Here is an 18,262-nt window from a genome sequence, read left to right on the forward strand (position 1 = left end):
GACTCTGGGTCTATAAACTAATTTGCTTTCTTCCTAAAAAGTCTGTTTACGTTCCAAGACAGAAGAAATTCCCAATAGCTTTCTTTTTGTGGAGCAAATAAATGGAAGATGGAAGGAGGGAAGACAGGAGAAAAAGAAAGAAGGGAGGAAAGGAGAGACAGAATCAGATTAGTTTCAATTCAGACTTTTCACAAAAATACAAATTTTGGCCAAATTTTGAAAATATCAAGCATCTGCCAAGCGTGGTGCCTCATGCCTGTAATCCCAGCCCTTTGGGAGGCTGAGGTGGGCTGATCACCTGAGGTCAGGAGTTCAAGACCAGCCTGGGCAACATGGTGAAACCCCATCTCTACTAAAAATACAAAACTTAGCTGGGCTGTGGTGGCACGCACCTGTAATCCCAGCTATTCAGGAGGCTGAGGCAGGAGAATCGCTTGAACTCGGGAGGCAAAGGTTGCAGTGAGCCGAGATCACATCACTGCACTCCAGCCTGGGTGACTCACGGAGACCCTGTCTCAAAAAAAAAAAAAAAAAAAGAAAGGAAAATACAAAGCATCAGTAAATTGAACATGATACCTTCCTTTTTGCAGACCAAAGTGAATCACTTGGTAGATCACGCAGCAGTTCTGATCAATCTGGATAGAGCTGAGATAATGACATGCCCATTCTTAAATGCGAAAGAGAGTGATGTCTCATTTAACCAGGTGGTGCCATCTGCAGTCACTGACCTTCTCTAAAGTGACTGCTTGGCACATACTGGTTGTTCCCATGGCCGAATTATTCCTATGCCAACTTGACTTATGAAATACTTATGAGAAGTATAACAAATATTGTAAAGGCGGGGCACAGTAGCTCACTCCTGTAATCCCAGCACTTTGGGAGGCTGAGGTGGGTGGATCACTTGAGGTCAGGAGTTCAAGACCAGCCAGACAAACATCATGAAACCCCGGCTGTACTGAAAATACAAAAAATTAGCCGGGTGTGGTGGTGGGCACCTGTAATCCCAGCTACTCGGGAGCAGAGGCAGGAGAATTGCTTGAACCTGGGAGGTGGAGGTCGCAGTGAGGCAAGATTGTGTCACCGCACTCTAGCCTGGGTGACACAGTGAGTCTCCATCTCAAAAAAAAAAAAAAAAAAAAAAGTAAGAAAGGCATAGACAGGTCAAGTGGGCTTTTTAAATTACACTTTCCTAATGTTTCTTTTCATGATGATAAGGTAGAAAACAAAGGTCACCATGAGGATTTTCAAACCACCATTTACAGGAGCACAAAAGAACAAAGATGTGTTTAAATATTTAAAATTTTCAAATCAAGCTAACAAACAGTTAAATAAAATAAGAGAAAGATATATTCTTTCCCTTTCCCTTGACACATATGCCTTCATAACCTAGAAGGCTAGATTTGGGTTTAGAATTCTCAAGTTCCTGAGAGTCCCACACCAGAATGTGGTGGTGTGGGACGAGCTGGCCCCAGCACCAGCCTCTAGACCCCTTCGCTCTCTACCCCAGCTCTGTCCACACCAGGAGAGTTCTGATGCTCATTCATGTGAACTCTGCAGGTCCCATGTTTAAGTCTCAGTCACACAACAATCAAGCAGCCACCCCCTTGGGTCTAGTGAGGTGTGCACAGAGGATACAGTACATCCTTGGGAGGACAGACCCAGGAAGAGGTCCACTCAGGCTCTGGAAGTGGATCTGGGGACATTTGGGCAAGATATTTTGGGGTTCCAAGTTCCTAGTTTTGTGTGTATGTGTGTGTGCGTGTGTGTGACGGAGTCTTGCTCTGTCACCCAGGCTGAATGGAGTGCAGTAGCGCAATTTCGTTTCACTGCAACTTCTGCCTCCCAGGTTCAAGCGACTCTCCTGCTTCAGCCTCCCAAGTAGCTGAGATTACAGGCCTGTGCTACCACACCCAGCTAATTTTTGTGTTTTTAGTAGAGACGGGGTTTCAGCATGTTGGCCAGGCTGGTCTTGAACTGCTGACGTCAGGTGATCCATCCACCTCGGCCTCCCAAAGGGCTGGAATTACAGATGTGAGTCACCACACCTGACCTCAATTTGTTAATTTTTAACATCAATTGTAGATGTTATCTTTTTAATGTAGACAATCTCAAACTTTAGAAAAGTTGCAAGTACAGTTCAAAGAACCTTATCTTTTTCTGAACCATTTGAAAGCTAGTTGCCGGTTTAGCCCATCATGTTTGTATTCTTTCTTTCTTTCTTATTATTATTATTTTCTCTCAAAAAGATAGAAACTCACACCTTTGCATTCTTTAGCGTGTGTTTCCAACAAGCATTCTCCTATATAACCACATTACAACCATAAACTCAGGCCTCGTTCAGTTGTCCCAAGAATGTCCTTTTTAGCAGAAGAATCCAATCTGGAATCATGCATTGCATACAGTCATCGTGTCTCTTTAGTTGCCTTCAATCTAGAAGAGTCTTTTCCTGACTTTCACAATCTTGACATTTCTAGCTTAATGGCCACTTGTTTTTTAGAACATCCCTCAATGTGGGCTTGACTAACATATCCTCATGATGAGACTCAGTTTACGCGTCTTCGTCAGGACTGTCACCAAGGCACCGATGCTGCGTTCTCACTGCATCCCATCGGGTGGCACGTGACTTATATTTGTCCCATTACTGGGGATAGTAATTTGGTTCAATTGATTAAGGTGGCGGAGGAAGGGTACTTACTAATTATTTGGTGGGGAGATACTTTCCGACTATTGACTATCCTGTTCTTCAGCAAATGGATGTCTCCTCACAGCACTTGGGATCCAGCCCTGCACACCAGCTTCCCTCCACATGGCTGCTCTCTTTACCCACCCCTGCCTGGTCGCTTCTCCCCTGCTTAGACTCCAGCACCTGATTTTAAGCACCGATCATCCCCACAACCACTCCTGTCATGAAGACATCTACCTTGCTTACCATTAGGCTTTGGATTAAAGTTGTTCATGAAGGGAAGAAGAGGGAGGAAAGAGGAGGGCAGGAGAAGCAAGAGGAGAGCAAGAAGGGGAAGGAGCGAAAATGCAGAGGAAGAGAAAGAACAATATTGATTTACTTTCATAATGGAGAATATGGGAATAATCTGAATTAATGTTAATTCAACATTAGAAAACACTTCTTTTACATGTGAAAAACAATAAGGGCTCTTATAGTACGTTTTGTTTTTTGTTTTGAGATGGAGTTTCACTCTTGTTGCCCAGGCTGGAGTGCAATGGCGCGATCTCGGCTTACTGCAACCTACACCTCCCGGGTTCAAGTAATTCTCCTGCCTCAGCCTCCCGAGTAGCTGGGATTACAGGCATGTACCACCATGCTCGGCTAATTTTGTATATTTTTTAGCGCAGACGGGGTTTCTCCATGTTGGTCAAGCTGGTCTCGAACTCCTAACCTCAGGTGATCTGCCTGCCTTGGCTTCCCAAAGTGCTGAGATTACAGGCATGAGCCACCACAGCCGGCATTACGTTTTAATTATTATTATTTTTTCTCTTTGTTAAAATAAGCTCATACTATGATATCCACTTAATGTGGAAAAACTAAGAAAGGGATTTCTCTAGTTCATATGGCAAATGACCAGCTGAGCTAGGATAAAAAAAAAAAAATTGTAGGATAAAGTCTGTTACTATCTTGTCTCTACTATCTTTGCCTGGCTAGTTTCTGCCTTTTGTTTAAGAATTATAGGTAGGATGGGTGCCGTGACTCACACCTATAGTCCTGGCACTTTGGGAGGCTGAGGTGGGCAGATCACTTGAGCCCATGAGTTCAAGACCAGCCTGGGCAACATGGCGAAACCCCATCTCTACAAAAAAATACAAAAATTAGCTGGACGTGGTGGCGCATGCCTGTAGTCCCAGCTACTTGGGAGGCTGAGGTGATAGGATGGTTTGAGCCCAGGCGGCAGAGGTTGCAGTGAGCCAAGATCATGCCACTGCACTCCAGCCTGGGCAACTCTCAAAAAAATGAAAGAAAGGAAAGAAAGAAGGAAAAAAAGAAAGAGAGAGAGAGATAAAGAAAGAAAGAGAAAGAAAGAAAGAAAGAAAGAAAAAGAAAAGAAAAGAAAAGAAAGAAGGAAGGAGGGAAGGAAGGAAGGAAAAGAAAGAAGTAAAGAAAAGTCCAGGCACAATGGCTCATGCCTGTAATCCCAGCATTTTGGGAGGCGGAGGTGGGCAGATAGCTTGAGCTCAGGAATTCGAGACCAGCCTTGGCAACATGGTGAGACTCCCATCTCCACACTCACACGTGCACAATTTAAAAAGAAAAAAGAAAAATTATGGGTAGAGTTAGTGCCTATATAGCGTGATTGAAGGCGACTTTGAGGTTCCAAATACCTGCTGGAAAAAAGCAATTCCCCTACACAGGTTGGGAAGTAAACACCCCAACAACCCCACAGTGGTATAGCTTCCAGTAAGTGTTTAAGTACACACATGGAGCTGGGCTGGAGGCACGAGCCTATGTTTCCAGATACTCGGGAGGCTGAGGGGAGAAGATATCTTGAGTCCAGGAGTTCAAGTCCAGCCTGGGCAACAAAGTGGGAGACCCCATCTCTGAAAACAAAACAAAACAAAACAAAGCACATCTATTGCCTGAAAGACAGCAGGCTTTTAAGATAGAGTCCTTTAAACATCTCCTGGCCAGGCGCGGTGGCTCACACCTGTAATCTCAGCACTTTGGGAGACCAAGGTGGGCGGATCATCTGAGGTCAGGAGTTCAAGACCAGCCTGGCCAACGTGGTGAAACCCTGTCTCTACTAAAAATACAAAAATTAGACGAGCATGGTGGTGTGTGCCTGTAATTCCAGTTACTCAGGAGGCCGAGGCAGGAGAATTGCTTGAACCCCTTTGCAGTGAGCCGAGATCACGCCACTGCACTCCAGCCTGGGGCAACAGAGCAATACAGTAGCTTAAAAAAAAAAAATCTATTGAGAAGGCTGAAGGCTGGGCACAGTGGCTCACACCTATAATCCTAGCACTTTGGGAGGCTGAGGTGGGAAGAACGTTTGACCCTTGGAGTTCGAGACCAGCCTGGGTAATGTGGCCAGACCTCATCTCAATCAGCAAGGAAGGAAGGAAGGGAGGGAGGGAGGGAGGGAGGGACGGAGGGAAAGAAGAAAAGAAAGAAAAAAGAAAGAAAGGAAGGAAGGAAGGAGGAAGGAAAGAAAGATCTATTGAGACAGGACATGGTGACTCATGCCTGTAATCTCAGCACTTTGTGAAGCTGAGGCAGGAGGATTGCTTGAGGCCAGGTGTTCAAGACCAGCCAGGGCAACATAGCGAGACCCTGTCTCTAAAAAACAAAAACTAAAAAAATTAGTCATATGTGGTGCTGCATGCCTGTAGCCCCAGCTACTTGGGAGGCAGGAGCTTAACTTAAGCCCAGGAGTTCGAGGTTTCAGTGAGCTGTGAATACATCACTGCACTCCAGCCTGGGTCACAGAGGGAGATTCTGTCTCAAAAGAAAAGGAAAGAAAAGAAAAGAAATATCTATTGAATGCCTGCCTTGGGCCAGGTACTGCTAGGGAGATGGCAGTGAACTAGACAATCATGGTACCTGACCTCATAGAGCACCACAGTACAAATACGATGAATGTTACAAAAGCAGAAACCACAGGGGCTAGGAGAGGGTATAATATGGGAAGCTGACCTGGTAATCTTTTTGGAGACTTGAAGAAAATAGGAATTAGCTAAGTGAAAAGTCAGTGGGAGAAGAGAGAGGAGGCAGCAGAGTGCTCTAGGCAGAGGGAAAAGTATATAGTGAGGCCCTAAAAGTAGAGAATCATAGAAATAGAACTAGGAGAAGGGTGGCTAGCGGTAAGGTAAAGATAAAAGCAAGGAGGACCAGGACATAGAGGGCCTCGCAAGCCATGGTAAGAAGTGTAGACTTTATCCCAAGGGCAATAGAAAACCAATGAAGTGTTTTAAGCAGGAAGGTGACATGCAGAATTGCATTTTTAAAAGATCACTATGGATCTAGCATGGTAAATAGACTGTGGGGGCAAGGATGGACACAGGGGAGCCAGTTAGGAAGGTATTTCGGTAGTCTAAGTTGAGATACTGATAGCAGTGAGGTGGAGAGAAGAGGACAATCTGGAGACTTCGGAGTTAGAATTAACAGCACCTGGTGATTCAACGCAGGAGGAGAAAGAGTCAAAGATGATTCCTTATCTTTTCCTTGGTAGCACTTTCAATTATGACTAAGTAGTTATTTGTGCAAGTATTTGTTTGGCTGCCTTCCCCACAAGATTATAAACAACCCTAGGACAGGGATTTATCCTGAACATCTTACATAGGTACATGCTGTAGCAGGGTGTGTGGCACATAGTGGCGTTTAAAAACTGTGTTAAGGCCGGGTGCAGTGGCTCATGCCTGTAATCCCAGCACTTTGGGAGGCCAAGGTGGGCAGATCACTTGAGGTCAGGAGTTTGAGACCAGGTTGGCCAACATGGTAAAACCCCATCTCTACTAAAAAAAAAAAAAAAAAAAAAAAAAAAAAATTGGCCAGGCGCGGTGGCTCATGCCTGTAATCCCAGCACTTTGGGAGGCCTCAGGAGATCGAGACCATCCTGGCAAACACGGTGAAACCCTGTATCTACTAAAAATACAAAAAAAAAAAAAAAATTAGCCAGGCGTGGTGGCAGGTGCCTGTAGTCCCAGCTACTCGGGAGGCTGAGGCTGAGGCAGGAGAATGGCGCGAACCCGGGAGGCGGAGCTTGCAGTGAACCGAGATTGTGCCGCTGCACTCTAGCCTGGGCAACAGAGCAAAACTCCGTCTCAAAAAAAAAAAAGAAAAAAAAATATATATATTTCTATAAATTAGCCAGGCATAGTGGTGGACGCCTGTAATCCCAGCTACTCTGGAGGCTGAGGCAGGAGAATCACTTGAACCTGGGGGGCAGAGGTTGCAGTGAGCCGAGATCGCGCCATTGCACTCCAGCCTGGGGCAACAAGAGCGAAACTCTGTCTCAAAAAATAAAATAAAAACTACGTGTTAAGGCCGGGCGCGGTGGCTCATGCCTGTAATCCCAGCACATTGGGAGGCTGAGGTGGGCAGATCACTTGAGGTCAGGAGTTCGAGACCAGCCTGGTCAACATGGTAAAACCCCATCTCTACTAAAAAACAAACAAAATTAGCCAGGCTGTGGTCGTGGATGCCTGTAATCCCAGCTACTAGGGAGGCTGAGGGAGGAGAATTTCTTAAACCTGGGAAGTGGAGGTTGCAGTGAGCCAAAATTATGCTACTGCACTCCAGCTTGGGCGACAGAGTGAGACTCCATCTCAAAAAACAAAACAAAACAAAAAAAGCTATGTGTTGGCTGGGCTTGGTGGCTCACGCCTGTAATCCCAGCATTTTGGGAGGCCAGGGAGGGAGGATCGCTTGAGCCCAGGAGTTTGAGAGCAGCCTGGGCAACATAGTGAAACCCCATCTCTACAGAAAAATAAAATAAAATTGGTTAAGCATGGTGGTGCATGTCTGTAGTCACAGCTACTTAGGGAGGCTGAGGTGGGAGGATGGCTTGAGCCTGGGAGGTGGAGGCTGCAATGAGTCGTGATCTCACCAGACCCTGTCTCAAACAAAACAAAACTGTTAGTTACATTGTATTTCTGGTTCTCAGCAATTGGGTTTATGGTGATATCACTCACTGAGTTTGGGACATGGAGAATGAAGAAGAGTTTAGTTTTTTTTTAGTTTTTTTTTTTGACAGTCTCACTCTGTTGCCCAGGCTGGAGTGCAGTGGTGCAATCTTGGCTCACTGCAACCTCTGACTCCAAGGTTCAGCTACTTGCCTCAGCCTCCCTAGTAGCTAGGGTGACAGGTGTGCACCACCACACATGGCTAATTTTTTTTTCTTTTTTTTTTTTTTGAGACTGAGTCTCGCTCTGTCACCCAGGCTGGAGTGCAGTGGCATGATCTTGGCTCATAGCAACCTCTGCCTCCCAGGTTTAAGCTTTTTTCAAGCTAGTCTCCTGCCTCAGCCTCCCAAGTAGCTGGGATTATAGGCACGTGCTACCATATGAATTTTAGAATAGTTTTTTCTAATTCTGTGAAAAAATAACATTGGTAGTTTGATAGGAATAGTGTCGAATAAATAGATTGCTTTGAAGAGTATGGCCATTTTAACAATATTGATTCTTCTAGTCCATGAGCATAGAATGTCTTTCCATTTGTTTATATCACCTTTGATTTCTTTTAGCAGTGTTTTGTAGTTCTTCTTCTTTTATAGATCTTCTTGAAAGATCTTGGAAGTCTTTCACCTCCTTGGTTAGATGTATTCTTGGGGTTTTGTATGTTTGTGTGTGGCTATTGTAAATGGGATTGCATTCTTGATTTGGCTCTCAGCTTGAACATTATTGGTGTATAGAAATGCTGTTGATTTTTGTACATTGATTTTGTATCCTCAAACTTTTCTGAAGTCTCAACTTTTGTTTTAGAATCAGGAGGTACATGTGGTTGTTTGTTACCTGTGTATATTTTGTCACACTGAGGTTTGGGGTATGAGTGATCTTGCCACCCTGATAGTGAGCATAGTACCCAATAGGTAGTTTTCAGCCATTTCCCCCCTTTCCCTCCGTCCTCTAGTAGTCCCCAGTGTCTATTGTTCACGTCTTTATGTTCATATGTACCTGATGTTTGGCTCCCACTTCTAAATGAGAACATGTGGTATCTGGTTGTCTGCTCCTGCATTAACTTGCTTAGAATAATGGCCTCCAGCTGCATCCATGTTACTACAGAAAACATTATTTCATTCTTTTTTTTTTTTTCTGAGACAGGGTGTCACCCTGTCATCCAGACTGAAATGCAGTGGCATGATCTCAGCTCACTGCAACCTCTGCCTCCCAGGCTCAAGTGATTCTCATGCCGCCTCCCGAGTAGCTGGGAATACAGGCGTGCACCACTAGTGCCTGGCTAATTTTTGTAATTTTAGTAGAAACGGAGTTTCACCATGTTAGCCAGGCTGGGCTCAAACTCCTAACCTCAGGTGATCCACCTGCCTCGGCCTCCCAAAGTGCTGGGATTACAGGCGTAAGCCCCCACACCAGGCCCTCTTTTTTTTTTTTTTGAAACAGGGTCTCACTTCGGTTGCCCAGGTTGGAGTGCAATAATGTGATCCCAGCTCACTGCAGTCTTGACCTCCCGGGCTAACGTGATTCTCCCACCTCAGTCTCCTGAGTAGCTGGAACTGCAGGCATAAGCCACCATGCCTGGCTAATTTTTTTTGTATTTTTAGTAGAGATGGGGTTTTGCCATGTTGCCCAGGCTGGTCTCGAACTCCTGGACTAAAGAAATCCACACACTTAGGTCTCTCAAAGTGCTGGGATTACAGGCATGAGCCACCATGCTCAGCCTGATTTCATTCTTTTTTATGGCTGGAAATTTCTTTTTCCTTTTTTCCTGAATTGCCACAAAATCATGAGTTCTTTGAAGTCAAGGATAATGTCTAATTTACATTTGTATTAAAGTGGTTTGTCACAGTGTTAGAAAAGAAAAAGGAATTTAGTGAGTACTTGCTGAATGAATGAATTTTAGAGACAGACTTAAGCGCCCTCTTCTAGATTACAATGATAGATGGAAATGTTAACAGAAATGAGTTCATGGTGTCCAGAAAAAAGTAACTAGAGAAAAGATAGGTAAAGACTAAGGGAAATGAGTCCCGTCATGGTGGATCACACCTGTAATCCCAGCACTTTGGGAGGCCGAGGCGGGTGGATCACCTGAGGTCAGGAGTTCAAGGCCAGCCTGGCCAACATGGTAAAACCCCGTCTCTACAAAAATTAGCCAGGCATGATGGCGGGTGCCTGTAATCCCAGCTACTTGGGAGGCTGGGGTAGGAGAATTGGGAGGCAGAGGTTGCAGTGAGCTGAGATCATGCCATTGCATTCCAGCCTGGGCAACAGAGTGAGACTCTGTCTCAAAACAAACAAACAAACAAAAGATTAAGGGAAATGAAGACTCATCTTTTTGGAGCTCCAGTCTTGGGTATATTTGAATTTGCCTCTAAGTCCCTTAATCCTCATTATCACAAATGTCCACTGAGAACACTGCTTTGTAAGAAACACACACACACAAACATGTTTGTACTTCCCAAAGTGTGTTGAAAGGACAGCTTTCCTATCATCTCTTTATTTCTTAATCTTTCCTTATTTCTGAACTAACACACCTATTAATAAGAGTCTAGGCCGGGCGCAGCGGCTCATGCCTGTAACCTCAGCACTTTGGGAGGCCGAGGGGGGTAGATCACCTGAGGTCAGGAGTTTGAGACCAGTCTGGCCAACATGGTGAAACCCTGTCTCTACTAAAAAAAAAAAAAAAAAAAAAATAGCTGAGCGTGGTGGCGGGTGCTTGTAATCCCAGCTACTCCAGAGACTGAGGCAGGAGAATCGCTTGAACCTAGGAAGCAGAGGTTGCAGTGAGCCAAGGTTGCACCATTACACTCCAGCCTGGGCAACAAGAGCAAAACTCCATGTTAAAACAAAACAAAAATCTTACATGTACCCTGGAAATATTGTTTTCTGGGTAGAAATTTGGCTTTCTGTACTCTTCAGCTCCGATTTCTTTTCAAATCAACTTTAACCTCTTCTGAACCAGAAGGTATGTAGTAGGAGTGATCACTAGGTGATGAAAATGCTTTGGACATGGAGAATGCAGGTAGGAGACTCTTTCCCAACTCCTTAGACTAGGAAGTTAAGGCCTTTAGGAAGCAAAGGATCTCAGAACTGGCTAGGCAGGCAAAGTTCATGGTGTGTGCAGGCTCCTGACTGCAGAACTTTTAGGATTCAAGGTCAATTTGAGACCACAAAGGTCAGAGATGTTGTGAGGGTCTGGTTTTCTGCACCAAAGCCTTGGAAAGGCATTTTTCATGCCAACTTTTCCTGATCATTTAATTTTAAAAATGTTGAGAGCAGGGACAGAATCTGTACTTCATTGCATTTTCCAAAGATAGTCTAGTTAACAATGGGCTAAATGTACAAACAAACTTCCAGCGGTAAATGACACTTTAGGTTAATGTTTAACTTATTAACTCCTAGGAAACGAAGTGTCACCTTGTATTTTTATCACTGATTTTAAGGTTTAAAGCATTTCACGCCAATGTTTTTTTTTTTTTATTTCTTCCAATATCCCTATAACTAGATAAGGCACAAGAATTATGATACACAGCCGGGCGCAGTGGCTCATGCCTGTAATCTCAGCACTTTGGGAGGCTGAGGTGGGCGGATCACCTGAGGTCAGGAGTTCGAGACTAGCCTGGCCAACATGGTGAAACTCCATCTCTACTAAAAATACAAAAATTAGCCGAGCGTGGTGGCGCACGCCTCTAATCCCAGCTACTCGGGAGGCCGACGCAGGAGTATTGCTTGAACCAGGGAGGTGGAGGTTGCAGTGAGCCGACATCGCACCATTGTACTCCAGCCTGGGTGACAGGGTGACACCCTGTCTCAGAAAAAAAAAAAAAAGAATGAAATAATGTTTTCTGTAGTAACATGGATGCAGCTGGAGGCCATTATTCTAAGCAAATTAATGCAGGAGCAGAAAACCAGATACCACATGTTCTCATTTAGAAGTGGGAGCCAAACATCAGGTACATATGAACATAAAGACGAGAACAACAGACACTGGGGACTACTAGAGGACGGAGGGAAAGAGGGGGGCAATGGCTGAAAACTACCTATTGGGTACTATGCTCACTATCAGGGTGGCAAGATCACTCATACCCCAAACCTCAGTGTGACAAAATATACACAGGTAACAAACCACCACATGTACCTCCTGATTCTAAAACAAAAGTTGAGACTTCAGAAAAGTTTGAGGATACAAAATCAATGTACAAAAATCAACAGCATTTCTATACACCAATAATATTCAAGCTGAGAGCCAAATCAAGAATGCAATCCCATTTACAATAGCCACACACAAACATACAAAACCCCAAGAATACATCTAACCAAAGAGGTGAAAGACTTCCAAGATCTTTCAAGAAGATCTACAAAAGAAGAAGAACTACAAAACACTGCTAAAAGAAATCAAAGGTGATATAAACAAATGGAAAGACATTCTATGCTCATGGACTAGAAGAATCAATATTGTTAAAATGGCCATACTCTTCAAAGCAATCTATTTATTCGACACTATTCCTATCAGACTACCAATGTTATTTTTTCACAGAATTAGAAAAAACTATTCTAAAATTCACATGGAACCAAGAAAGACCTCAAATAGCCAAAGCAATCCCATGCAAAAAGAACAAAGCTGGAACATCATATTACCTGACTTCAAACTATACTATAACACTACAGTAACCAAAACAGCATGGTAGTGGTACAGAAACAGACACATGGACCAACGGAACTGAATAGAGAACCCAGAAATAAAGCCACACATCTACAGTGATCTGATCTTCAACAAAGATGACAAAAATAAGCAATAGGGAAATGACTCCCTATTCAATAAATGTGCTGGGATAGCTGGCTAGCCATATGCAGAAGAATGAAACTGGACTCCTATCTGTCTCCATAAACAAAAATTAACTCAAGATTGATTAATTAGGATTTAATTAGGTCAAGTGGGACCTAATTAAACTAAAGAGCTTCTTTTCTGCACAGCAAAAGAACCTATCAACAGAGTAACAGATGATCTACAGAATGGGAGAAAATATTCACAAACTACATATCCAACAAAGGTATAATATCCAGAATATGTAAGGAACTTACTTAAACGATTAAATAAGTGAAACCCAAATAACCCAATTAAAAAATGGGAAAAGACATGAACAGACATTTCTCAAGACATACAAGTGGCTAACAAACATGAAAAAATGCTCCATATCACTAATTGTCAGAGAAATGCAAATGGACACCACAATGAGATACCATCTCATGACAACTATAATGGCTATTATTAAAGAGTCAAAAAATAACAGATGCTGGCAAGGTTTCAGGGAAAAGGGAACGTTTATACACTGTTGGTGGGAATGTAAATTAGTTCAGCCACTGTGGAAAGCAATTTGGAGATTTCTCAAAGAACTAAAAACAGAACTACCAATCAACCCAGCAATCCATTACTGAGTATATATCCAAAAGAAAACAAATCATTCCACCAAAAAGACACAGCACAATAGCAAAGACATGGAATCAATCTAGGTGCCTATCAATGGTTGATTGGATAAAGAAAATGTGGTACATATATGCCATGGACTACTACACAGCCATAGAAAAGAACTAAAGTATGTCCTTTGCAGCAACATGTATGCAGTTGGCGGGGGGGCATTATCTTAACTTAATTAACACAGGGACAGAACAGCAAATACCCATATTCTCACTTATAAGTGGGTACATATGGACATAAAAATGGCAATCATAGAAACTGGGGACTACTAAGTGGGGAGGGAGAGAAGCAAAGGTTGAAAAAGTAACTGTTGGGTATGATGTTCAGTACCTGGGTGATAGGATCATTTGTGCCCCAAACTTCAGCACCACAAAATATACTCAGGTAACAAATCTGCACATGTACTCCCTGAATCTAAAATATAAGTTGAAAAATAAAAATTGAAATTATATTTAAAAAATAAATATGCCAGTTGTGGTGGCTCACACCCGTAATCCCAGCACTTTGGGAGGCTGAGGTGGGAGGATTGATTGAGCCCAGCAGTTCAAGGCTAGCCTCAGCAAACTGCAAAACCCTGTCTCTACGAAAAATATAGAAAATTAGCTGGATGTGGTGGCACATGCCTATAGTCCCAGCTACTTGGGAGGCTAAGGTTGGAGGATTGTTTGAGCCCAGGAGGTGGAGGTTGCAGCAAGCCAAGACTGGGCCACTGCACTCCTGCCTGGGCAACAAGAGTGAGACTCTATCTCAAAAAAATAAAAATAAAAATAAATAAAAAGATAAATAATAAATAAAACAATACACTAAAAAAAAAAAAAAAAAGAAAAAGAAAAAAGAAATTCAAGGAATTCTGGAGACCCAAAACATTTTCTGGAATATAAAGAGAATAACAGATGGGTCCATTTTCATAGATAAATACCACTTTGTTTAAAATTTAAAACATTTTTTTAATTAAAAAAAATTTTAAATAAAGACAGGGTCTTGCTATGTTGCCCAGGCTGGTCACAAACTCCTGGGCTCAAGTGATCTTCCTGCCTTGGCCTCCCAAGATGCAATTTAAAAAATTTTATTTATTTATTTTCGTGCATTGTAAGATAAATACCATCTTCTGATTTGCTATTATTGAAACCATGACTCTCAGTCCAAATACTCCTGTGTGGGCATATAACCTTACATTCATACACTGTTAAATTTTAAACTGGTTCTTTTTTCTTCTTCTTCTTCTTTTTTTTTTTGAGACAGAGTCTGGCTCTATTGCCTAGACTAGAGTGCAGTGGCATGATCTCGGCTCACTGCAACCTCTACCTCCTGGGTTCAAGCGATTCTCCTGTCTCAGCCTCCCCAGTAGCTGAGATTTTAGGCACCCACCACCATGCCCAGCTAATTTTTTTTTTTTTTTTTTTGTATTTTTAGTAGAGACGGGGTTTCACCACGTTGGCCAGGCTGGTCTCGAACTCCTGACCTCAAGTGATCTGCCTGCCTCAGCCTCCCAAAGTGCTGGGATTACAGGCATGAGCCACCACGACCGACCCTAAAGTGGTTCTTAAGTAAAGGGCTTTTGCATTTCATTCATCCTTGGGTTTGTTTTTGAGGTATTTCTTCATACTGAAGGACTTAGCAGATGCTTTGGCAGACTCATCAATTCTGAGTCAAAGCACATATGTGATAAGAAGCATAGGGCGTAGCGTCCAAGAATATTTTGTTCTCCCTAGTTTTAAAGTTTAAAGCCTTGTTTGCCTTATTTAAAGAGATGTGCTTGATTATTATTTAGATTTTTTTTTTTTTTTTTAAGACAGTCTCGCTCTGCTGCCAGGCTGGAGTGCAGTGGTGTGATCTTGGCTCACTGCAACCTCTGCCTCCTGGGTTCAAGCAATTCTCCTGCCTCAGCCTCCTGAGTAGCTGGGATTACAGGCAGGCACCACCACACCTGGTTAATTTTTGTATTTTTAGTAGAGACGGTGTTTCACCATGTTGGTCAGGCTGGTCTCAAACTCCTAACCTCGTGATCTGCCCACCTCGGCCTCCAAAAGTGCTGGGATTACAGGCGTAAGCCACCACACCCCGCCTAGAATTTATATTTTAAAACAGCTTTGCAAAGCTGAGTTTTGACATTTTCTATTTTGATGACTCATTTGACTATCCAAATAATATTTTTAAAGTTTAATAATAACTGGGCTTCTAACTTCCAACACTTGGTGTTTGAAACTGAGGTACACAAAACAGAAGAGAACCAAAAACAAAAGCTCAGAATGTTTTACCACAACAATTATTTAATATTTCTTCATTTTCTCATTGTATACTCAGAGTTTTGACTACAGTGATTCTAGCTTGTAATCTGTATACTGTGAATCCTAATGACTGTTAAACAGATTAATATAGAGCTATACTCAATCTATGAGCTCAAGATCAAGTTATCTTGTGTGTAATAGATATTCAATCTTTATTTCATTCTTTCATTCAACATACATTTATTGAGGGCTTTCTAAGGGGCAGGCACTATTCTAGATGCTGAGACTACATCAGTGAACAAAACAGACAAATCCTTGCTTCAGCGGAGCTGATATTTTAGTGGAGCTTATGTTCATTTATCCAAAAATCTCAAATAATCAGTTTCGAAAATGAACTCCACTTGTACGGCAGAAGGGAGAGAAATGACCAGAACTCCAAATCATTTGAAAGTTGCAGCATGGTGTAAAAGGCCACTGGATTTGCAATTAGGAGACATTGATTGTAGCCCTAGTTGTTATTAATCCTTCTTGTTATTTTCTTATTCTTAGTTTTCTCATCTGTTAAATAATGACATTGAATTTCATAATCTCAAAAGTCCCTATGGATTAAATGATTGAGCAGTTTATTATTCTATGATATATGACAGGCATTTACTAAATTAATGTAAATTTACATATGATGAAATGCACAGATTACAGGGATTTATTTTTTAAAGACAAGACATGTCTAATGAGTCATCCTAAACTCCTATACCTTCTGTGGCTGTAGTACTTTATAGAGTTATATATTATGTTCAGAGTAATGGTCCTGAGGCATTACAGGGTGCTGAATCAGTTAAGAGAATATTTAATTACGTTCATTAGACTACTTATTAAAGCACGAAAATGGACTGAGGCAATTTAGAGAGATTTCAAACAGAAAGTGTCTTCTCATTAACCCATACTTAATCAGAGGCTCAATTAACCAGTATACTCTGTTCCAAGATTTTACAGTTTTTAGACTTATTTTTCTTTACAACCATGACAATATTGCTTCTAAATCCCAGCCATTTCATATGTATACTGCTGTAATCAATGGATTATTGCTCCCTCAAACAATATGAAATGCTTCTACCAAAACAATCACTTCAGAGATAGAAAAACAATTGTTTAAATATGAAACAGACTTGAGTGAGCTAAGATTGTGACTTTTGCTTTAAAACACTCTAGATGTATTCTATCAAATATATGTGCAATTAAAAAGCAAATTAAAAATAAGAAATAGCCAGGCATGATGGCTCACATCTGTAATCCCAGTACTTTGGGAGGCCGAGGTAGGGGAATAGCTTGAGTCCAGGAGTTCAAGATCAGCCTGGGCAACATAGTGAGACATCATCTCTACAAAAAATAAACAAAATTAGTTGGGCGTAGTGGTGGTGTCTGTAGTCCCAGCTACTCGGGAGGCTGAGATGGAAGGATCACTTGAGCCCAAGACATGGAGGCTGCAGTGAGCAGAGATTGCACCACTGCACTCCAGCCTGGGTGACAGAATGAGACTGTGTCTCAAAAAATAAAATAAAGTAAAATAAAATAAATAAATAATAGCAGGAAGTCCTCTTCTATTCACTGTACCTGAGAATCTAAAGCTAAAGAACAATTCCTTGAGATTTTAGTGGATACATAAATTGGTTCAACTCTACAGAGCAATAAAGGAAGATTTAAAAGGGTTTGGTTATGCAATATTTGATTGTCACATTCAGGGAGAGTTTTAAGCTTGGCCTATATACTAAATCTGTGTACTCATTCATCCTTTTGAACTTATTCCAAAATTACAACTTTCTTTCACAGAGTACCTCACATTCCACTCATTTTCCTTAAATTGGTAAGGAAATTTTATTTTATGTACTTGTTTATATTTTATTTCATTTTATTTTTTTGAGATGGAGTCTCGCCCTGTCGCCCACGCTGGAGTGCAGTGGCGCGATCTCGGCTCACTGATCTCCGCCTCCCGGGTTCAAGTAATTCTCCTGCCTCAGCCTCCCGAGCAGCTGGGACTACAGGTGCCCGCCACCACGCCCGGCTGATTTTGTATTTTTAGTAGAGACGGGGTTTCACCATATTGGCCAGGCTGGTCTCGAACTTCCGACCTTGTGATCCGCGCCCCGCCCCCCCCCCCCGGCCTCCCAAAGTGCTGGGATTACAGGAGTGAGCCACCGTGCCCAGCCTATGTATATATTTTATGTATTTATTTTTGAGACAGAGTCTGGCTCTGTCGCCCAGGCTGGCGTGGAGTGGCGCAATCTCGGCTCACCTCCTGGGCTCAAATGAATCTCCTGCCTCAGCCTCCTGAGTAGCTGGGACTACAGATGTGAGCCACCACACCCGGATAATTTTTTTTTATTTTTTATTTTTAGTAGAGACGGGGTTTCACCATGTTGACCATGCTGGTCTTGAACTCCTGACCTCAGGTGATCCACCTACCTCAGTCTCCCAAGGGGGAAATCTTATTTCTTTGACCATGAATATCTCCTCTGAAATTATCATTGTCCACAATAGCATTTCCATTTTGTGAAAAAGCTAGAACCCCAATATCCTCCTTTCATGTCACCTTAGTGTTTCTCTTTTATTTGTCTTTTATCAGTTACTTCCTTTCATTGGTCAGTTAAGTCAATCTTTTAGAAACATTATGTTTTATTCCTTTCTTTCTCCTGGTTCTCCTTTACTTCTCACGCTTTCGTTTATTAATTATTATTTTAAAGAGACAGGGGTCTCCCTATGTTGCCCAGGCTGGTCTGGAACTCCTAGACTCAAGCAGTCCCCCTGCCTTGGCTTCCCAAAGTGCTGGGATTATAGGTGTGAGCCACCACACCCAGCCCACTTCTCAGTCTTTTAAAACACCTTTCCTCATTAGTCAAACTAACAACCTAAACATTTGTATTGAGGACATAACACACAC

Source organism: Pongo pygmaeus, chromosome 8, assembly GCF_028885625.2.
Source record: "Pongo pygmaeus isolate AG05252 chromosome 8, NHGRI_mPonPyg2-v2.0_pri, whole genome shotgun sequence".
NCBI classification, from domain to species: Eukaryota; Metazoa; Chordata; class Mammalia; order Primates; family Hominidae; genus Pongo; species Pongo pygmaeus.